Consider the following 13,178-nt stretch of genomic DNA (forward strand, 5'->3'; position numbering starts at 1 on the left):
TCATTGTGGAAAACATTTTATTTTTTACAAACTTTTACAGTATTTGTTTCAAAGGATTCAAGATTCAATACTTTGTCATTTCAACTTAGCTCACAAAAACAAAACACATTACACACATTGACCACATTTGTACATTACTGTAAATAAGTAACATCACAATGGTAAACACATAATTTTGTCCTCACACAGACTAGTGTGAATATGTGTGCTTAAAAACAGTACCTACGTTTAATAATAAATCAGATCTAGTAAAGCATCATGTTTGAACAAGTAAGGCAAACATTATATTACACCACCATAAAGGTTTCTATGATATGCTGCAACATATACTATACATTTTGCATCATTCTTTTTACCGAATACAATATCAGACTAGAAATAAAAAAAAAAACCTGTAGTGCTAGTTATCATATTTATCCACATTGTCATCATTATCACTCTTATCATTGTATACCATTGTCTGTATGCTTGGCATGGGGAGGGCCTGACAAAAGTGGGGGTTGTCTGCAGGAACAAAGTCTGATACATGTGGGTGAAACATCACAATGGCTTGATGTACTTTTCTTTCCAGCTGTTGGAAGCGTTGAATGAGAGCAGCTTTTGCATGAGTCTTCATATGTAAGGCATCAATCCCTTTAGACTCCTCGAAACATCATCTTCTTCAATCTAGAAGACAAAAGAAAACAAAATGCTATGTTATGTTACCAGGTGGTTTCTAATATGATTTGCAGGTAGTTAGTTTGTCAGATGGTTACTAGAGTGACTGCTGTGTGGTTACTAGGGTAAAGTAATTATACTTACAGTGTTATCAAAGCAGAAGTAGACATGACAAGGGGGATCACATGATTCCTGAAAATCAATTGTCGCAGGTAAGAAGCTCATCTGCGGTGACTATTGAATGCTGTCTCAGTCTATTGTTGGAGCTGGCTACCTGCTTGGAGAGTCTAATGGCAATGCCCTGCCCATCTGAAGCAAAGCTAGGAAACAAGCATGCAGAAAAATTAATGTATTAGTTTGTATTATAGTCCTTTTTAAGTTCAAATGTCATATTGTATCTACTTATCCACTTATAGCACTATACCTGGATATATTCTTCTCAGGTGGAGGAGGACTGCTCTCTCCCTTGATTCAGTTCTAGCCTTGCAGTTGGACTCTGAGCTCATGGTCCACATCTTTAAGGGTAGACTGGAAGTTTGAATCAGACTCTTGCCATCTTCTCCCAATATGGTAGTTTTTCTCAATGTTCAGCAGAGTCCTCAATTCTAATATCTACACATTACAAAAAGTACAGCACAAAAGTTCAGTAGCTAGCAAGCAGAAAGCATTACCGTGGTACACCTGACCAAACATATGTTACAAGTAAGGCCTTGGTGGTAATAGATTACTAATTACACCACATGAAGATTTGCAATAATGCTGCAATATTTTAATTTATAACCACTGGTGACAGTTTCCTTCAAAACTATGCCATTTCTATAATCACACGTTGAAGCACATCAGCAAGGCACTTAAAGGAAAACACCACTGTTTTTCAATATTTTACTACAGGGCTATTCAGATCTTACCCTGGAGGGCCAGAGCACTGCATAGTTAAGCTCCAACCCTGATCAAACACACCTGAGCAAGCTAATCAAGGTCTTCATGATCACTAGAAAATCACAGGTGGTTAATGGTACATAAACTCTGTAGTGCTCCAGCCCTCCAGGGTAAGATTTGAATAGCCCTGTTTTACTATGTTCTTACCTCAACTTAAACGAATTGATACATACCTATCTTTTTTCAATGCGTGCACTTTAGTCTTTGTACAGCGTCTTGTGAATGTATTAGCGTTTAGCCTAGCCCCAATCATTCATATGGCTCCAAACAGGGATGAATTTAGAAGCCACCAAACACTTCCAGGTATTTAGACGAGTAAGTATAGTGGCACAAAATAAAACTTTTGTTTGGAGCCATAGAAATGAATGGGGCTAGGCTAAATGCCAACACATTCACGAAGTGCTTAACAAAGACTAAAAGTGCATGCATTGAATAAAGATAGGTATGTATTAATTCATCTAAGTTGAGCTAAGAACATAGTAAAATATTGAAAAACGGTGGTGTTTTCCTTTAAAGACGTCTGTAATTACCAAAGTCTTACATAAAAACATTAAACTCTTACTTGAACTTGTAGAACTGAATCAGTCTGATGATGTAGTCCCTTTTCCATCTACAGACAGTGTCTGAAGAAAAGACATTACTACCACTCTAATAAAGTAATTCATTTCATGTTACTTCTGTTTCTTTGTTAATAGTATTCATGACATTCTTACAGTATTTAAGACTTTAACTTCAGTTCCTTACTTATTGGTTTCTGTTGGGCTAGCTTTTTTTCCATCTCTCCATGTCTCCTTCAGAAATCAACACTATACAACAACAATAACAGAAAACAATACACACATCAATCCTAAATACTATTGTGCAAAATGCACTTATAAATGGAATGTAATATTCTCTCATCTACAACTAATTGTTACCTGCTTCTTATGTGCATTGTTTACCTGTTGCCTCTCTGATGACAGATGATATATCTTCTTGAGGAGCGAGAATCAATATTTTCTCTGCTTTGTCTACTCTTTGCAGTAGCTGCACCTATGAAAAGACAGTTTAATCTACTTATAGTATGCTTACCATTTTGTGTGTGATCGGCTTCACTCCAGAAAATATAAAATGTATAAACAGTGAACCACCAGCACAGAATTTTGAAAGGTTATACAGCAGTAGACACACCTAGGTCAGTTGATTTCCTTCGTCCATAATGCAAAAGGGCATCAGTCAGTAGGTCAAGGTGATGAGATGGAGTCATCTCCTTTGTGACTCTGGCAAATCTTTGGAGGAAAGACCACAGCCTTTTCATTCCTTCCCCGTCTGTGAGCCCAAACCCATCAAGCCATCTGGTTCTGTACTTGATCTATGATTAAAGCAAAGTGGTAAAATATCACATAATGTACACAAAGCATGACCCTACTGCTTATAGTGATCTTATGTTATTTTATCTTTTAATTTGTAAAAATAGCAAAGCTGTTCTTTTTATTTCTTTATATTAATGTAATTATTATACAAATTAGGTAATCTGCATAAAAAGAAACACTGGATTGTCTTACATGTTAGATTAAAATGTGAGACCAAACAGGGAATGAATGATGTGTGTTACATGTCCTGATATCCCTATAAAGTCAATGAATTACCTGGCAGGGCCATTTGTGTCCATAAACATGAAATGCTGGTATGACTAAGGAGATGTTGTGGGGTATGCCCTCCCCTGATTTCTGATTGAACACAGTATGACATAATTTTGAGTTAAAGGTCTTTTCTCAAAACAATAATTCAGTTTTACACAGAAAAAAAGGGTACTTACCTGCAAATGTGAGGCAACAACACAGGCAATGTCTAAGACTACTCACTCGCAGGTGTATGTTCTTGTCCTCACATCTTTGAAGTAGTGCATCAGTGACATACAGGGGATAGGCTAATCTATTTCAACACAAAAATGTGAATGATAAAACACTTTATACTGAAGAAAAGTGAAAAATAATTATACAATCTCCAGCATCACATTCAATACCTAAATACTCAATAAGGGCACTCAGAATAATTCTAAACATTTTTCATGTTTTCTTATATAAGTGAATATTATAAAATTGCTGAAAAGTTTCACAATTATATTTGGTGACTAAAAAATTTAATAAAATATGGCTTATGTTAGGGTCATGCTATTTTAGGCATTTTATGAATAGCTAGAATCAAACAGGGGAATTATCATTCATATATATAAACATAAACTTTGGTAGATTTACCATGTTAATAACTGTGGAAATGCATCATAATACAAAGAGCTTTTAAATTAGTAAATGCATGTGTACAAATAAATACCTCTTACAACAGCCTCATAAAGTCTCTGCATGACTGGTACTGAGTGATGCCTCTGAACGTTGACGTTTTTAATGAAAACTTTTGTGGAGCGATGCTGGCCTCTCTGTGTGGTAATAAAGAGCATTGTAGAGAAGTCCAGTAATTCCATCTTACGAAGCTGAGAAGAGAGAACAAAATCTTTTAAACAAGAGTACACAGTCAAATGAAAACCTATGCTCTTATCCACTATCTACTTAAATAAATATTTGTTTTTTTGTTTACTGAACTGAATTGTAGTTGTAATAATTATAATAAATAAAAAAATATATATATTTTATAAATGAAACTTACAAGCAAGTCCACACAGTTCATAATTTTGTTAGAATTGGCATGTTTTTTTATTTGGCTGCCCACTGATCATCAAATTATACTTTTGGGGCTTTCAAGTTTTTCTTTTGTATAATCTTTACTTTACAGTATTTGCAGGTTTTGGAGGCACCGCCAATTTCTTTGTAGCAAGCACTACACTGGCGTGTTCTGGATCAAGGTGCCTTGTGTGTGTCAGTGTGTGAGTGAGTGAGTTGGAGAGTGAGTGGGAGATATTTTTTAAATTCTTTATTTATTAAACATTGTGTGTGTATAACTATTTACAACAAACCTCAAGATCCGCCCACTATCATAAGACTATATAATAAGATAAATAAATAAATAAAATGGCAATATAATAAAACTGACCAAAAAAAGAAAGATCTGAATGTCTAAACATTTCTGAATTGTACATCATAAGTATTAAAAGCATGGTGCTGTTGTTACTGGTTTTTACTATGTATGAAAGGGCTGAACTACTGTGCATAAGGTTTGCTGTTACTGTACTACAAAATACCACAGTAGAAGTAGACTAACTGCGGTAAAACATGGTACGATTTGTGTACTAAATACACACAAAATACACAAAATACCACAGTAGAAGTACATTGGTAGTTAACTGTTAATTCCAAAAATATGAATATAATAAAATGATCGAGGATCTGTCACGTTATGATAATTGTGACTAACATAACGTGACTAGCTTTTAGAAAGAATGTAATATAGATGACCAATACGATCTGGATTAAAAAAGAACATATAATGAATTTAATATCGAACAAACAGACACTTTATGGTATACTCACCGAGATGTGGCGACGTTTGTAAACAGATGATAAATATCGCGATGATGTGCGAACGAGATTTGGGTCACGGCAGGGGCGTAGCCACCCACAGTAGCACACCTAAAATGGATGCAGAATATTTATTTATAGTTTCAATATTTTTTTTTTACTAAACTAGGGCTGTTGTTGTTTACTTAGAATATATATATTTTTAAAATCAAGCCTTTCACGCGTAAGTTAAAAATATTTTATCTGACCCCTTGTGTCCATGGCGACGGGTCATGATTGTCACGTGACACACCGCAACAACAATAATGTATGCTATTAGTTTTATTTCGGTTTTCCTTTTTTTTTAATTAAAAATATTAACTAACTTGCTTACCATGTCAACTATCTGATATTGCAATCCTTCGTTTAAAGATCTTTATAAATTACCTTGATCTATAACGAGATGAGTCCTGTCCACCGGATTTACAGCACCTGAATTCCCCAGCGTTTATCTTGCCTGCCTGTGACACGCAGATTTTCAGATGCACACCTTTTTTCTGGCTACGGGTCACGCTTCTTGAATGCGATGAACAAAATCGTATGGTATAGTACGATTTAATCTATTCGTATTAATTAGCACGAAATCCCTGCAACACATGGCTGTGTTAAATGCGATGAACTAATCGTATGATTTCGTACGAGCCAGCTCGTATGATTTCATACGATTTAGCCACTTGGTTAAATCGTTTGAATTATTACGAATTCGCCGTGAGATAGGGTTGTACATTTTTATAGTACAAAGAATATTTTTTTATTTACTATAGGTTTTAACAGTTCTTTATGGAACCATATAGTCAAAAATAGTTGTTCAATGACATCGCAAAACATCTTTTTTTTAAGAGTGATGAACCGAATAAAGTATGGAGGTGCACAACATGTTAACATTTTTACCTTAAACCAAATACAAAGGGTATAATAAATCATAAGAAGTATCCTGGTCGTGCTAAGACACTAAAAGTGTTCAAACAGCTTTTAAGACTTTGGATTTTCTAGTGAATATTTAACAATGTTACCATCTCATGTGATTTACACAAACAAGTTGTATTTTATTCAGGACTTCAACAATACAGCATGCATGCACTGTAAATATCTAAACACGCTTCTGTAACTCAGTAGCCTTAATGAGTCAATTTTGAGGGAACAGGCATGCTAATAAAATAAATAACTTAAAAAGACATCTTCAGAATGCATATGTAAATTGTTTACATTGTAAAGTTTTATAATGAAGTAAAATTTTCTCAACTGCATGGCCACTGTAGCCACATCCTCAACCACAGTATGTCAAATATTAATCTAATTACCCTCCTGAAAAAAACAATAAAACCATTACAGAAAATTTAAAATGCCAATAGGAACCATTAGCTTTTACCATTAAAACCACTACACTGTGTGTTTTGGGCCATATTCCATTAGAATCAATACATAGTAGGCTACCATTAGAATCAATACATACCATTAGAGACCAACAAAGACCAATACACCGTAGTGTGTTTTCAGCCATATTCCATTAGAACCAATAAAACCAATAGAATTTCTGTGATGGTGTCTATTTTTAGCAGGGTAGTAAAGGACAGAACAACTGGTTTAGTTTCATGTTACTTCCCCTATATATAATTATGTTTAAATTGGTTGAATGGCCTAATAATATTTAGACTAAGTAAGACCAAATGAGTCTTGCAAACACTTCTACAACTGTCTAATAAATTACTTTTTGAAGTCTCGTTTGTTCTTTTATTCTTTGGTCTTTATTTTCTATTATTCTTTTATCTTGCGTAACTTGACGCAGCATCACGTAAGTAATATTCATGAGCTATTTCTTCGCCATAGTCGATGTCGTGTCTGATTGGCTATAGTGGTAGAGGGCGTGGCTTATTGGACTCAGTCAGTGCCGCTTATAGAGACAGAGCGCCGTTATGCAAATTTGAAAACCACGCCCACCGGGGGGGAAATCAATCCAACCGTCTCCATTGAGTTTGTATTGCGAGAAGCCGCCTCCTTGTCATCTCCGGCCTACAACAAAAAACCGAACAATGCCCAAAAGCCGCTGTGTGACAACATGCACAGCCAACAACCCAAAGAACCCAGAAACAAGCTTTCACAAGCTGTCGAGCCGCAAAACCCAGCCTTCAAGGAGAACAAAGTGGATCGCCGACTACGTTTCCCCATAGTGGACGCAGTTCTACTAATAGAAGTACTATGAAAAGTTGCCTGTATCCATTTTTGTGTCTTTAAACGCTCGTTTTTTGGGGTCGACAGCCTATAAAAACTTATTTACAGATTAAACTTAAAAACAGAATAATACCTAAAAGCTGCTGTGTGACAAGGTGTACATCTATCACGCCAAAAAAATAAATAAATAATTTTTTATAAGCTGTCGACTTCAAAAAACGAGCGTCTAGACACAGAAATGGAAACAGGCAACCCTTCATAGTACTCCCACTAGTAAAACTGCGTCCAACAGGGGGAAACGTAATCGGCGATCCACCCCATTCTCCCCAAAGACTGGGCCCCACGGCTCGACAGCCTACAAAAACCCATTTCTGTGTTCCCTGGCCTGTCAGCTGTACACACTGTCCCAAAGCAGCTTTTAGGCATTATTCAGTTTTTTGTTATAAGCCAGAAATGACAAGGAGGCGGCCTTTTGCAATACAAAGTCAATGGAGACTGTTAGATTGATTTCCCCCCCGGTGGGCGTGGTTTTCAGGTTGTGACGCGCTGCGCTCTGTCTCTATGCTCAAACGAAGCAAGCGCTCATCCAATAACGCGACCGTTTCTTAAGATTTTTCCAAAGATCTTTTTAATTTATTTTGTTCACGAAGATAAAGACGATATATGAAACTCGATTTTGAAATGTCATCTGTTTTATTATGGTTTTCTTGTGGATGTGTATGGTGAACGACCCAGACAGCACACGTACGTCTGCCCGACGTCGGCTCAAGAGCGTACGTCGGCCTCCTTATTTAAAACATCTAATAAGTATCGGCCAGGCATCTGCCAAATCTTCAGTCAAGTCGACGGTATTTCCCGCTCATCAGGCTTGTCTGTTACGTCGGCTTTGGGTCGGATAACTATACCAGAGGCCGATGCCGCGCTTCTCTCTGTTGGTGCGTGCCCAGTTATTCCTCCCTTTGCAACCACCAGAGCAAAGGCGACATTATGGGTGTAAGTATGTACAAGAACTAAGTAAATGATAATAAGTGAAGAAAAATGGAATCAGTTAAGTAAATGTAAATGTTTTAATATAATATACAAGTAAAAGAAATAAAATAGCAGCGCCTTCTTTGCTTTTAATGACACACAGCTGCTAAGTTCCATTATTCCGAAGCAGAAGGGGGCAGTAATGTACATACGCTGGTTGCCAGCCGCCGTTAATACTCAAGTAAGTTAGAGAAAATGCAACTGGGGAAAGTGAGGAAAAATAAGGTATTATTGGCTTGTTTTACACGTATCATTGTTTTGTGTTCCCCTCCTTCATAAAAAACAAACAATTCCACGTCAACTCGAACACGCAAAACCCCGGTATGAAGCATTGTCATGAGCATGCCAAACCAACAGATGGCGATATATTCCTTAACCCAGAGAAGCCACTCCAGTCTCGTCTTGCCATGAACAAGGAAAAAGTGCGGGAGCTGGCTTCGCAAACGTCCGTGGTTCAGGTAAGTTTTCGACAAAAATCTTATATTAAATGTCTGTGACTCTTAAAAGTTAGTATAAGGCACTCCGTCTACTACAGCACAGCAAATAAAGTCATAGTTAGTAACATTTGTAGTACTTGCAGCGCTATTCAGACTTGAGGCATTTTTGCTAAAATGTTTGTGTATTATTATAATTTCCATAAATTTTTGTTGTTCTAAAATGTTTCTGTAAAACAATACGTGTCAGCTTGTTGTTATGTATAGTCTGACCGACTAGAGGTAATGTTAACGTTGAGGACACAAATGTCATTTATCGTCTAGTTTTTTATACTATGACAAAATGTGGTACTTGAAATCAATCTAAATACCCTTTCACTTGTTCAGTATTGTGTTTTTGTTGCTATATAACGATGCACTTAATATAGGCAGATGGCCATTGCTTTTCTGAACAGCAGTTGGAAGTATTCTGAGGTAATTTAAATTTTAGGAAAAATATGAAGATGAGTATCGATGATTATATAATTGAGTTCAATAACATAGTAATTTTGGTTGTTTAATTTCTTTATGAGTGTTTGTTTGGTGTTTAAATGATCAAGTTTAAATCATCAAGCAGTTTTAGTTACTGTATAAAGTGTATTATTATGATCTGTATAATAGTTTGAGTGCTTACAATGGCAGCAAATTTAAAAGCAAAACAAACAAGATGTTTATGTAAGTTAGTTCAGATTCTTTGACAACCATTTTGTTATGCACAGTGCAATCTGATTTACGTTATTGTATATCAGATGTATGAAATGTACAGTGATTTAATGAACAGGTGTTTCATATCATAGTCATTTGCCATACTGTTGATTTTAAACACATCAAGGGCTGGAAATGACTGAATACATTTCTTGCTTTTTTCCTTAGCTAATATTTCCCTCAGCAAATATTTTCCTTATATATGTTTCCTCTCTTCTTGTGTGTTAACAGGTCATTGGCACTGCTGTGTAAGTATTTCACTGACAGACACCTCAAGACATTTTAGTGGGTGTAACTGGAAATCTTTTATGTAAATCTGTAATATTCAATTGTTATGTTTTATGTCTTTGCAAAACAGATCACAACATCATTTGCTGTAAGTTGTTTTTAACCAGCTGTTACAGACATTTTTATTATTTGACTTTAACCCTAAGTGTTTTTGATCTTAACCATACTGTCATATTAGTTTTATCGGAGAAAGGACATGCCACTTCTAAGCCATCTGTTTCTCTGTGCAGGGCATGTACATCTAGGATGCGGCCTATCCAGATGAGATTCTCTCCAATGCCATCAAACCGACAGTGGAAGACACGAGCCAGCACTTCTCCCCCCACATTGCCTCAGGCTTTTGAGATAACCACTTATAACTGCTCCCCCTTCATGAGACCGGATGCTATGTTGGGATCACCGGGGCCTCCATCGCCCGGCATGTACACGCTACATCAGGTGTAGGTAAGACGCACACTCACTGCTTCCCTGGAGCTTGTGTTCTCAATGTTTCTGTGCAGGTGCCTGGGATAATGAAGACAATTTGGGTTGTTGTGTTACACGCCAGGTGAACAACATCAGAGTGCGGCAGTCAGAGATCCTAAAGAAGGACTCCATATGTTTAGTCGAGACAGTACGCCGTACATCTCTTATGACGAGGATATTTGTTTCAGGACCGCTTTCCCGATACTGACAAGGACATTTAAGGTTCAATGGACAACTTGCTTTCAATGAATGGTTAATGTCTGTAGCCCTTTTCACACACACATTATGGAAAAAATACAGAGAACACATCCGGGAGTTGTTCGGGATTATTTGATTTTGGTCAATTCACGCTGCCAATAGTTTTCAGAATTTGTTTGTGCTTTCACACACATGCCATAAAGATATGACATATTTAAAGTCTTGCACTTGGTAGTTTTTTTTTGTAGCATCTGTAGTTTGCTTATCCGTGATTTCTCTCTCGAGAAACCACACGTGTATTTTTTTGTATATGATAAGATCATAAAGGAGTGCGTTACACCAGTGCTTCCCAATCCTGGTCCTCGAGCACCCCCTCCCAAAAAGTTTTAGATGTCTCCTTATTTAACTCATCAGCTTGTTAGGGAGACATGTTTACCATTTTGGAAAGAGGCTGATAACTTGAATCAGGTGTTTTAAATAAGTTTTTGGGAGGGGTTGCTCGAGGACCAGGATTTGGAAGCACTGTGTTACACGCTGTTTTGTTATGCTGGTGAATGTTCATAGCTGATAGTGACTCCCTGATTTCTTCTTCAGTCCAGTCTGCAGATATTTCTCATTGTGAATGTTAATCTGCATTTAAATCTGCCATGTCAAAGGGGAAAAGGCTATATTTTTGTTTTGATGACACAATATTTATGTTGACTAATTATTGACGTTGAAATTGACACCGCCGATTCAATCGACCAAACGCAACAGCTCTAAGTCTAGCATACACATAATTGCATTCACTAACCTTTGCCTCAGGTTATAAATAACTTAATAATCACAACTATCCACTACCTAAAAAGCTATGAACAGCAGTCATGCAAATTTTCTCAATTTGCTTTTCTATTTCTACTAGCAATTATGTGAGCTGCAGTCTGGATCCTGCCTCTGTCAGATGACCTAACACAAATGGAAAGATGACATCGGCCCTTGCAAGGACTTCAGACGATGCCAGCACTGGACTACATACAGTGGTAATCATGTGCGTTTCATGTTTAACTTTATGCCTTTTGGAGATCATTTCAGCTTCCCCTCGCTTAAATGTTTACATTAAAAGAATTTTTTTACCAGGGGTGCCCAAACTTGTGCATGTCACTGTACTGATATATACTATACAAATAATGTAAGTTGAATTTACTTATTTAAAACACATTATACTAAGCACTATACTGCAATGTTGTTTTTAACGTTTGTGCATAATATATTGTTTTTTGTCTTTTTCATTCATTAGATTTTCAGTAGTCTGTGTCAAATTTTATTTCAAGGTAAGATAGCTTTACATGTCTTTTATTGTGCTTTAGTGATCAGACAGGCCCTGTTTATGTTCTTAACCGGCATGAGTTTATTTATTGTGATATACACAACACAAGATATTTTGATAAATGATGTTAAGTACACAGCTGCTCATTTACTTCAATAAAATTTATTTTTCCTATTATGGAAGTCAATGGGTACCATCAACTGTATGATTGACATCATTTATCAGATTAAGGAATTTTTGGCAAGTTTACAACAACATGGAAGGTGAGTAAATGATACAATTATAATTTTTACGTAAACTTTTAGCTTTGAAGGATTATTTACTCAACCCCATGCCATCCAAGATGTTTGTCTTTCTTTCTTTGGCCAAACACAATTAGAGTTATATTAAATACTGTCCTGGCCAGTGGCGGCTCGTGACTGCTCTTCTGAGGGGTGGGAATTCAAAATAAGTGTTCAGAGTGTCATGTGTGTTGCTCGTGTTTTCAAAAATGTGTGTTTGTTGCGTCATGTAAACCATGTGCATCACGTGTCTTGTCGGGGGAAGTGCATGCTGCACACGCATCAAAACCGTGTATGATAAAAGAGATGCTCACGTTCACAAAATACACACAACACATTCACTTAACATTAAACTCTGATTATGCATGAGATAATGCAGGTATCTTTTATCATGAACCATTCAGACGTGTGTGCAGCGGGCACTTATTTTGACATGACACCACGTGATTCACATGGGTTTATGCGATAGGCCTAACACATATTTTGAAATGACGAACCACACACATGACGGGCTACATACATGTTGGGATGAGCTTCGCATTGCATTGTCTCGGAAGATCAAGTCATTGTCCGCCACTGGTCCTGGTTCTTCAATGCTTGATAATGGCATTGACTGGGCATCAATGTTTTGAAGTTCCAGGAACGCATCCATCTATCATTGGAGTGATCCATATATAACCCAGTGGGTCTTCTGATGCAAAATGGTGGGCTTGTGAGAAAAACTTTATATTTTAAGCTTTAAGCGAGTTACGATGCATATGTAATGTAAACAGACTACACAACTCAATCGCATTGTTTCTCATGTGTCTCTACTGTGTTTCATCACAATTCATATTACGACTAGTCATGAGATACATAACATCCAATGCGATAACATGTGCCGCCGTATTTAAATTGTCTTTTTAACTTTGTAAATGTCTTGTCTCTATCACAAAAAGCTATAAGTATGAAGTTTTTCTCGCGGACGTATGGTTTCGCTTCAGAAGACATTTATTAATCCATTGGGTTGGGTATGGATTACTTTAATGATGGTTGGATGTACTTTTGAGCTTTGAAAAACATTGATCCCAGTCAATGCCATTATAAAGCAAAAATATAAATACAATATATAAATGTAAAGAACAAGGAATTATTTAATATAACTCTGATTGTGTTCTGTTAAAAAAGTAATAGATAA

General features: G+C 36.6%; 1 long non-coding RNA gene across 6 annotated transcripts; it reads right to left on the reverse strand.

The window, feature by feature from the left end:
• On the reverse strand, positions 1 to 5,807 carry LOC141369493 (uncharacterized). 6 transcript variants are annotated; one of them, XR_012373253.1, is made up of 12 exons: positions 5,475 to 5,807; positions 5,061 to 5,159; positions 3,910 to 4,066; positions 3,395 to 3,510; positions 3,225 to 3,305; positions 2,767 to 2,947; positions 2,514 to 2,628; positions 2,341 to 2,402; positions 2,159 to 2,219; positions 1,082 to 1,269; positions 802 to 977; positions 1 to 666 (listed from the first exon to the last, which is right to left on the reverse strand). It is a non-coding gene; the product is annotated as an uncharacterized lncRNA (long non-coding RNA). The 6 variants fall into 6 exon arrangements; XR_012373257.1 differs by having other exon boundaries at positions 2,159 to 2,206; positions 5,061 to 5,807; XR_012373256.1 differs by having other exon boundaries at positions 1,082 to 1,262; positions 5,061 to 5,807.
• Between the last annotated feature and the right edge of the window lie 7,371 nt (positions 5,808 to 13,178).

Source organism: Misgurnus anguillicaudatus, chromosome 14 (genome assembly GCF_027580225.2).
Source record: "Misgurnus anguillicaudatus chromosome 14, ASM2758022v2, whole genome shotgun sequence".
NCBI classification, from domain to species: Eukaryota; Metazoa; Chordata; class Actinopteri; order Cypriniformes; family Cobitidae; genus Misgurnus; species Misgurnus anguillicaudatus.